Below are 11,041 nucleotides of genomic sequence, written 5' to 3'. Positions count from 1 at the left end.
TCAAAGCACTTCATTATGATGGAGGTGAGTGCTACTGGGCGGTAGTCGTTGGGGCAGGTGATGATTGTCTTTTTGGGGACAGGAATGATGGTGGAGTGTTTAAGACATGTGGGGACTACAGACTGCAGCAGGGACCTGTTGAAGATGTCTGTGAACACCTCTGCCAGCTGAACTGCACACACCCTGAGAACACGGCCAGGGATGCCATCAGGTCCAGGAGCCTTGTGTGGGTTAACCCTTTTAAAGGATTTACACACATCTGCCCTGTTTAAAACAAAAGGGCAGTGTAGCTCCTGGTCCCTCTGTACCTCCACAGCCTGGCTGCTCTCAAAGCGTGCAAAAAACCTGTTTAGCTCATCTGGGAGAGATGCGCACGCAGACACTCCCGCAGCACCCCCCGCTGCTCCTTTGTAGTCAGTCATTGTCCTTAGTCCCGCCCACATATTCCTAGTGTTACAGCCTTTGAAGTCAGATTCCACCTTGTCTTTGTACTGTCTCTTTGCATTTTGAATTGCTCTCCGGAGATCATACCTAGACTTCCTGTACTCCTCCAAATCTCCCGCTGTGTGCGCGAGAGTGCGCGCTTTCAGTTTGCCGCGCACCTCACCGTTTACCCAGGGCTTTTGATTTGGGAATGTCCGTACAGAAACCTTCGGTGCCACGTCATCGATGCATTTCCCAATGTAGCAGATGACAGTGTCCGTGTGTGTGTTGATGTTATTGTCCTCAAACACACTCCACTCCGTAGATGCAAAGCAATCCTGCAGTGCCTCATCTGACTCCTCGCTCCATCGTTGTACTGTCCTTGTTATCGGTCTGTCCCTTTTAAGTTTCTGCTTGTACGCAGGCAACAACAGTAGTGAGATATGGTCTGATTTGCCGAAGGGAGGGCGAGGGAGAGCCTTATATCCATTCCGGAAAGGGGAATAAACATGGTCCAGTATGTTTCCCCCGCGCGTCGGGAAGTTGATGTGTTGGTAATATTTTGGCAAAACCTTCTTCATGTTGGCGGTGTTGAAATCTCCGGCCACAACGAACGCCGCATCTGGCCGTGAAGTCTCGGTTTTATCAATAAACCCAAACAGCTGATCGAGTGCCGTGTTGTTGTCGGCGAGTGGCTGCGGCGGGATATACACTGCTGTTATCACAACAGATGTGAATTCCCTCGGCAGATGGAAGGCCCGACATGAGATCATGAGGTGCTCTAGCTGTGCGGAACAGTCCGAAGAAATAACCTTCACATCTGAGCACCAGTTGTTGTTAGTCATTACACACACACCGCCTCCCTTACTTTTCCCCGAGTTAGCAGTCCGGTCCTGACGAAAAATAGAGAATCCGTCAGGGACAATAGCGGAGTCCGGGATAGCGGGGTTGAGCCAAGTCTCAGTGAGAATTAACACGTTACAGTTCTTAATGTCCCGTTGAAAAGCAATCCGGCTTCTGAGTTCATCTAGCTTATTTTCAATGGATTGAACATTAGCCAGAAGAATACTCGGAAGAGGGGGTCGATTCTCACGTTTCCTCAATCTGACCAGCAACCCGGCCCGGGACCCCCGCTTTGTCTTCTTCTTGCGTCTCTCAGGTAGAACAGCAACAGGTAGCCATGGTGAATCTCCATTGTTTATCGGAGGGTTATTATTGTCCACGAAGTTTCGCAATTGGAAAAGTTCCTCTCTGCTATATTGTATGGCAGAGTAGGTGCGGTCGGCTAGCATGTTGCGAACCATGTTAAAAGTAAAACGGCAAAAGTAAAAGAAATATGTACAAAATACGAAAATGGGCAAAGTTGGAGAGGAGCACGAAGACGATTAGTGTCACAAAACAACGCTTTATTTCTTCCTCTTACCTTTCACAATAAAAGCACAACACATAGACTGTTAAACATTTCATCAAACGTCTCTGAGCAGTTTCACCTTCCCCCCCTGCTGTGTGAGCCCCCCACCCTGCTGAAGGTGTTTCCTACACACACACTCACACACAGAGATACACACACACAGAGACAGAGATACACACACAGACACACACACTCACACACAGAGATACACACACACACACACACACTCACACACAGAGACAGAGATACACACACAGACACACACAGAGATACACACACAGAGATACACACACACACACACACACACTCACACACAGAGATACACACACACAGAGACAGAGATACACACACAGACACACACAGAGATACACACACAGAGACAGAGATACACACACAGACACACACACACACACACACACACACACACACACACACACACACACACACACACAGAGATACACACACACACACACACACACAGAGATACACACACACACACACACACACAGAGATACACACACACACACACACACACACACAGAGATACACACACACACACACACACAGAGATACACACACACACCAGAGATACACACACACACACACACACACAGAGCGATACCACACACACACACACACACACACACAGAGATACACACACACACACACACACACACTCACACACAGAGATACACACACACAGAGACAGAGATACACACACACACACACACACACACACACACCACACAGATACACACACACACACACACACACACAGAGATACACACACACACACACACACACACACACACACAGAGATACACACACTCACACACACACACACACACAGAGATACACACACACACACACACAGAGATACACACACACACACACACAGAGATACACACACACACACAGAGATACACACACACACACACACACACACAACACACAGAGATACACACACACACACACACACACACAGAGATACACACACACACACAACACACACACACACACAGAGATACACACACACACACACACACACACACACACACACACACACACACACACACACACACACACACACACACAGACACTCAAACACCTTAAAGTCAGCATTCCTGGATATAAGTCATGTTTAGGGGAATGAGTTTTTCACCATAAAATGCAGATAAAGAGGGGCTTGTGGTTCCTGAGGTCTGAAGCTAATACATCATTAAAGCTTTGGGGGGGGGGGGGGGGGTCAGTCTGCCTGGAAGGCGGTGTTGATGGAGCCGTGGTCCGGGGGGCGCAGGGGCAGGTGGGGCAGGTGGGGGCAGCTCATCCTCCGGGATCTGGCCAGGACTCTGTGCAAGAGGCTGGGGGAGGACTGCCCCCCCCCCCTCGGCCCCCCCCCCCTCAGGCTTCAGGAGGATCTTCTTCAGCTGCTTCGGGGTGCCGTGGCCGCTGTTGTATAGAACAGAGACAACAGAGAGAGAATGTTTGAGATGTGCAAGAAAATACAAATAACATGGAAATAGTGCAAGAAGAGTCTGTATACAAGTACATGGAATGATATAGTTGTGGCTGTAGTTACCTGCTGCAGCCACAGGGGGGCGTCCTGACCGCCGGCACAGAGCCCCTCCTCAGCAGAGGGGGCGTGGCTCTGCAGGAAGCCCCGCCCACCTGCAGAACAGAGTACACCTGCTATAGCACACTTCCTTCACAATAAAAGCCTTGTTATTTATTCCTCTGTCCCGCAGCGCATACATGTGCATGATTAAAACAGCAGTTACCTGAAGCTCCTCCCACTAGAGACCCCCAGGTGTGTTACCTGAAGCTCCTCCCACTAGAGACCCCCAGGTGTGTTACCTGAAGCTCCTCCCACTAGAGACCCCCAGATGTGTTACCTGAAGCTCCTCCCACTAGAGACCCCCAGGTGTGGTTACCTGAAGCTCCTCCCACTAGAGACCCCCAGGTGTGGTTACCTGAAGCTCCTCCCACTAGAGACCCCCAGGTGTGTTACCTGAAGCTCCTCCCACTAGAGACCCCCAGATGTGTTACCTGAAGCTCCTCCCACTAGAGACCCCCAGGTGTGGTTACCTGAAGCTCCTCCCACTAGAGACCCCCAGGTGTGGTTACCTAAAGCTCCTCCCACTAGAGACCCCCCAGGTGTGTTACCTGAAGCTCCTCCCACTAGAGACCCCCAGGTGTGGTTACCTGAAGCTCCTCCCACTAGAGACCCCCCAGGTGTGGTTACCTGAAGCTCCTCCCACTAGAGACCCCCAGGTGTGTTACCTGAAGCTCCTCCCACTAGAGACCCCCAGGTGTGGTTACATGAAGCTCCTCCCACTAGAGACCCCCAGGTGTGTTACCTAAAGCTCCTCCCACAAGAGACCCCCAGGTGTGGTTACATGAAGCTCCTCCCACTAGAGACCCCCAGGTGTGGTTACATGAAGCTCCTCCCACTAGAGACCCCCAGGTGTGGTTACATGAAGCTCCTCCCACTAGAGACCCCCAGGTGTGGTTACATGAAGCTCCTCCCACTAGAGACCCCCAGGTGTGGTTACCTAAAGCTCCTCCCACTAGAGACCCCCCAGGTGTGGTTACCTGAAGCTCCTCCCACTAGAGACCCCCAGGTGTGGTTACCTGAAGCTCCTCCCACTAGAGACCCCCAGGTGTGGTTACATGAAGCTCCTCCCACTAGAGACCCCCCAGGTGTGGTTACCTGAAGCTCCTCCCACTAGAGACCCCCAGGTGTGGTTACCTGAAGCTCCTCCCACTAGAGACCCCCAGGTGTGTTACCTAAAGCTCCTCCCACTAGAGACCCCCCAGGTGTGTTACCTAAAGCTCCTCCCACTAGAGACCCCCAGGTGTGTTACCTGAAGCTCCTCCCACCAGAGACCCCCAGGTGTGTTACCTGAAGCTCCTCCCACTAGAGACCCCCAGGTGTGTTACCTAAAGCTCCTCCCACTAGAGACCCCCCAGGTGTGTTACCTGAAGCTCCTCCCACAAGAGACCCCCAGGTGTGGTTAACTGAAGCTCTTCCCACTAGAGACCCTCCGGGTGTGTTACCTGAAGCTCCTCCCACTAGAGACCCCCCAGGTGTGTTACCTGAAGCTCCTCCCACAAGAGACCCCCAGGTGTGGTTAACTGAAGCTCTTCCCACTAGAGACCCTCCGGGTGTGTTACCTGAAGCTCCTCCCACTAGAGACCCCCAGGTGTGTTACCTGCAGCGGCTGCACGCAGGCGGGGGGGAAGTACCCCTCCTGTCCGTCAGAGCGTCTTCCGAAGCAGCTGTTCTCCTCTCTGAACAGAACCAGAACCTGGTCCCCTCGCCTCAGGTCCAGATCTCTCTGGAGACCAGCCCTGTGATCAGAGACCACCACCATCACCTGCCAATCACAGAGCAGCACCTCAGCCAATCACAGAGCACCATCACCTGCCAATCACAGAGCACCAGCACCTGCCAATCACAGAGCACCATCTCAGCCTATCACAGAGCACACACACACACACACACACACACACACACACACACAGCAGCTCTGATATCATCACGCCGGCCAATCACAGAGCTGCTGCTAATTGGTTAATTGAAGGAGCAGCGTGTCAACTTTAATCTGCTGAGAATAGCTGCTCAGATCAGCAGGCTGCAAATACACAGTGATGCAACACACACACACACACACACACACACACACACACACACACACACACACACACACACACACACACACACACACACACACACACACACACACACACACACACACACACACACTCCTTAAAGTCATAATTCCTGGATAAGTCATGTTCAGGGTTTCTTAATTTTTCACAATAAAACACAGATAAAGGGTTTAGTAAAGATGAAATGTTGAGGTTACCTTTTCTGCCTCCACATGTCTGCTCCTCGCTCTGCACACTGACACACACACACACACACACACACACACACACACACACACACACACACACACACACACACACACACACACACACAGTGAGTTTAATGATATATAATGTACTAATCATTGATTCATTCAGAAACACTGAGGAACTCCCTGCACTCGGACACGTTCATAAAGACACACTAACAGTGACATCATGTGTTTCATATCTGTTACAAAATACAGTCTGTTTTGTTATTTGTTATAAACTGAATATCCCTCTCTTTTATATTCCTGAGAGCATCTGGATGTATTCACCTTCTCACTTCAAACTGATTCTCTAACTCAGTGCTTCTCAAACTTTCTTCAGTAATGTCCCCCCTTTGAAACAGCCAGGCACCCCCTGACCGACCCCGAACATGTTTGAAAGCCTATATAAATCATTACAATATAGTGATGTTCCATCAGTGTGAGATTTATTAACTCCTTCATGAATTACAACAAACTAAGGATATTTTCATCTTTATGCATGAGACTGTTTTTAAAACAGATTTTTAAGTAATATATGTTGAACAAACCAATGAACAAAATGATATATTATGCAAAAGCTATAAAATACAATACACACATATTATAATAAAATCCACTGTGGTGCCTGATGTGCAACTATACCATCCGAAACCCCATGCATATACAAGAAAACAGCATTTCATTAGCAGTCTCTAATGTAGTGACCACAATGCATGAAAGGGTTTAAAAAAACAACGTTGTAACTGAAAAAATTTGCAATTATAACAAACTATGTAATAACACTGCACTGACACTATTTAGGAGTTTCAGCGATCGTGTACGGCTTTTTGGCTTTAGTGATGACCAGTGACACCGCGATGCCTCCAGTGCTTTAGTGATGACCAGTGACACCGCGATGCCTCCAGTGCTTTAGTGATGACCAGTGACACCGCATACGATGCCTCCAGTGCTTTAGTGATGACCAGTGACACCGCGATGCCTCCAGTGCTTTAGTGATGACCAGTGACACCGCATACGATGCCTCCAGTGCTTTAGTGATGACCAGTGACACCGCATACGATGCCTCCAGTGCTTTAGTGATGACCAGTGACACCGCATACGATGCCTCCAGTGCTTTAGTGATGACCAGTGACACCGCATACGATGCCTCCAGTGCTTTAGTGATGACCAGTGACACCGCATACGATGCCTCCAGTGCTTTAGTGATGACCAGTGACACCGCATACGATGCCTCCAGTGCTTTAGTGATGACCAGTGACACCGCATACGATGCCTCCAGTGCTTTAGTGATGACCAGTGACACCGCATACGATGCCTCCAGTGCTTTGGCTGATGACCAGTGACACCGCGATGCCTCCAGTGCTTTGGCTGATGACCAGTGACACCGCGATGCCTCCAGTGCTTTAGTGATGACCAGTGACACCGCATACGATGCCTCCAGTGCTTTAGTGATGACCAGTGACACCGCATACGATGCCTCCAGTGCTTTAGTGATGACCAGTGACACCGCGATGCCTCCAGTGCTTTGGCTGATGACCAGTGACACCGCAATGCCTCCAGTGCTTTAGTGATGAGCAGTGATGAGCAATGACACCGCGATGCCTCCAGTGCTTTAGTGATGAGCAGTGACACCGCGATGCCTCCAGTGCTTTAGTGATGAGCAGTGACACCGCGATGCCTCCAGTGCTTTAGTGATGACCAGTGACACCGCGATGCCTCCAGTGCTTTAGTGATGAGCAGTGACACCGCGATGCCTCCAGTGCTTTAGTGATGAGCAGTGACACCGCGATGCCTCCAGTGCTTTAGTGATGAGCAGTGACACCGCAATGCCTCCAGTGCTTTAGTGATGACCAGTGACACCGCGATGCCTCCAGTGCTTTAGTGATGACCAGTGACACCGCGATGCCTCCAGTGCATTAGTGATGACCAGTGACACCGCGATGCCTCCAGTGCTTTAGTGATGACCAGTGACACCGCGATGCCTCCAGTGCTTTAGTGATGACCAGTGACACCGCGATGCCTCCAATGCTTTAGTGATGAGCAGTGACACCGCGATGCCTCCAGTGCATTAGTGATGACCAGTGACACCGCGATGCCTCCAGTGCTTTAGTGATGACCAGTGACACCGCGATGCCTCCAATGCTTTAGTGATGACCAGTGACACCGCGATGCCTCCAGTGCTTTAGTGATGAGCAGTGACACCGCGATGCCTCCAGTGCATTAGTGATGACCAGTGACACCGCGATGCCTCCAGTGCTTTAGTGATGACCAGTGACACCCCGATGCCTCCAATGCTTTAGTGATGACCAGTGACACCGCGATGCCTCCAGTGCTTTAGTGATGAGCAGTGACACCGCAATGCCTCCAGTGCATTAGTGATGACCAGTGACACCGCGATGCCTCCAGTGCTTTAGTGATGAGCAGTGACACCGCGATGCCTCCAGTGCATTAGTGATGACCAGTGACACCGCGATGCCTCCAGTGCTTTAGTGGTGACCAGTGACACCGCAATGCCTCCAGTGCTTTAGTGGTGACCAGTGACACCGCGATGCCTCCAGTGCTTTAGTGGTGACCAGTGACACCGCGATGCCTCCAGTGCTTTAGTGGTGACCAGTGACACCGCAATGCCTCCAGTGCTTTAGTGATGAGCAGTGACACCGCGATGCCTCCAATGCTTTAGTGATGACCAGTGACACCGCGATGCCTCCAGTGCTTTAGTGGTGACCAGTGACACCGCAATGCCTCCAATGCTTTAGTGATGACCAGTGACACCGCGATGCCTCCAGTGCTTTAGTGGTGACCAGTGACACCGCAATGCCTCCAGTGCTTTAGTGGTGACCAGTGACACCGCAATGCCTCCAGTGCTTTAGTGATGAGCAGTGACACCGCAATGCCTCCAGTGCTTTAGTGGTGACCAGTGACACCGCAATGCCTCCAGTGCTTTAGTGATGAGCAGTGACACCGCGATGCCTCCAGTGCTTTAGTGATGAGCAGTGACACCGCGATGCCTCCAGTGCTTTAGTGATGACCAGTGACACCGCGATGCCTCCAATGCTTTAGTGATGACCAGTGACACCGCGATGCCTCCAGTGCTTTAGTGGTGACCAGTGACACCGCAATGCCTCCAGTGCTTTAGTGGTGACCAGTGACACCGCAATGCCTCCAGTGCTTTAGTGATGAGCAGTGACACCGCGATGCCTCCAGTGCTTTAGTGATGAGCAGTGACACCGCGATGCCTCCAATGCTTTAGTGATGACCAGTGACACCGCGATGCCTCCAGTGCTTTAGTGGTGACCAGTGACACCGCAATGCCTCCAGTGCTTTAGTGATGACCAGTGACACCGCGATGCCTCCAGTGCTTTAGTGATGAGCAGTGACACCGCGATGCCTCCAGTGCTTTAGTGGTGACCAGTGACACCGCGATGCCTCCAATGCTTTAGTGATGAGCAGTGACACCGCGATGCCTCCAGTGCTTTAGTGGTGACCAGTGACACCGCGATGCCTCCAGTGCTTTAGTGGTGACCAGTGACACCGCGATGCCTCCAGTGCTTTAGTGGTGACCAGTGACACCGCAATGCCTCCAGTGCTTTAGTGATGACCAGTGACACCGCAATGCCTCCAGTGCTTTAGTGATGAGCAGTGATGAGCAGTGACACCGCGATGCCTCCAGTGCTTTAGTGGTGACCAGTGACACCGCGATGCCTCCAGTGCTTTAGTGGTGACCAGTGACACCGCGATGCCTCCAGTGCTTTAGTGGTGACCAGTGACACCGCAATGCCTCCAGTGCTTTGGCTGATGTTGTGGAGGCGTTTCGCATCATCTCTTGCGAGGATCTGTACTGAGCAAGTTTTCTCTTGAAAAACTCCGGTGGCTTACCAACATGACACAGGTGTTTGGTGCTGAGATGTCTCTGGAGGTGCGCTGGTTTCATCGAGCTGTTGGCTAGTTTCTCCCCACAGAAAAAACCCAATGCCTGGGGCGGGTTGCCGTTTGTTGACGTGAATCCATCAAAGCATACGCCTCCTGATATTGACGGCATTTTGTTGGCTCAATTTTGGCTCTCTTTTTTTCTCCGTTGTCCACGTTCCCTGCTGTAGTGCTGCTACATTTTAACCGCGATTCCATTTCAATGTCTATTTGTTATAATATAATATTGCAACTGGCTTTCCGCTCAGCGTGGTTCCGGGCTAGAGCGGAGCCGCGGAACCGGTTCTTAGCTGGCCCCACTCGGCTGCCCGGCAAGAACCAATACTTCACGCTGAGCAATAACAGTTCATGGCGAGTACAACAAATACAAGTTGTAACAAGCAGTAGCGCTGAGCAAAGTGACCAGAACGTGACCGCACACTTGTAAAAACAGAGAAGAACCAGTTAAGCACCAAAAAAGCACTAGAACGGATCTTGAACCCTTGGTGGTTCTTGGAATATTTTATATAAAATTGTGTTTTCTATTTAACTTATTGTACTATGATTATTTTTGTAATCATGCATGGTATTTTTTTAATTAACCTTTTAATAGATTTTTATCTCACGTACCCCCTGCAGTACCCCAACGTACCCCCAGGGGGCCGCGTACCCCCATTTGAGAATCACTGCTCTACAGGACAGTGTCTCTGGAGAGCGTCTCATATCTGTCCGTCTGAAGAAGTTCTTCTTAGAAATACAAGATCAAACTCTGGAAGAACTCTGAGCAGATTATTCTCAGTTCATATTTCATCATTTCTACTTTTTTAACTAACTTTTAACCCGTTTATCTTTTTATTTGAACAACATGTGTACTTCAGAGTTTCGTCCTCGGGTCTTTTTAACTTTCTGAATCTGCACATACAGAACACTAGAAGCTGAGAAACTGAAGGATCGTTTCTGAGGTAAAGAAATAACATTGTTCGTGTCCCTGAACGCATCATCGTCCTGTTCATGAGACACTCTTTGAATAACAACTGTCTTTCTCCACAGATTAATGAATAACATCCAGACATAAAGAACAACTGGGACAGTGTGTGTGTGTGTGTGTGTACCCACCTTGCGGGGAGAACACGGTGGTATAAACTTCAAACTGTTGGTCGCTCTGTCTGTAGATCTGCTGCATGCTGCTCTCTCACACACTCACACACTCCGTCTGCACTTATATACCTGCCGTCAGTAATCCTACACACACACACACAATGTGTCCTGTTTTAAATACAGACAGTAACTGCTGCAGGGGCAACAGGTAGGTTCAGGTGTGTGTGTGTGTGTGTGTGTGTGATTCCTAGAAGAGCCTCTCGTTGTTTTAATCTGGTTTATTCTGATCTGAGAACAGTCG

The 11,041-nt window shown here is 50.2% G+C and overlaps 1 long non-coding RNA gene across 1 annotated transcript; it reads right to left on the bottom strand.

The window, feature by feature from the left end:
• Positions 1 to 5,114: 5,114 nt before the first annotated feature.
• LOC117474939 lies at positions 5,115 to 10,929 on the bottom strand. The gene is made up of 3 exons (XR_004555134.1): positions 10,759 to 10,929; positions 5,704 to 5,741; positions 5,115 to 5,211 (listed from the first exon to the last, which is right to left on the bottom strand). It is a non-coding gene; the product is annotated as an uncharacterized LOC117474939 (long non-coding RNA).
• Positions 10,930 to 11,041: the final 112 nt, after the last annotated feature.

Source organism: Trematomus bernacchii, unplaced genomic scaffold, assembly GCF_902827165.1.
Source record: "Trematomus bernacchii unplaced genomic scaffold, fTreBer1.1, whole genome shotgun sequence".
NCBI lineage: Eukaryota > Metazoa > Chordata > Actinopteri > Perciformes > Nototheniidae > Trematomus > Trematomus bernacchii.
Note: the sequence above shows the minus strand (reverse complement) of the source record. Positions and strands in the feature narration are given on the sequence as shown.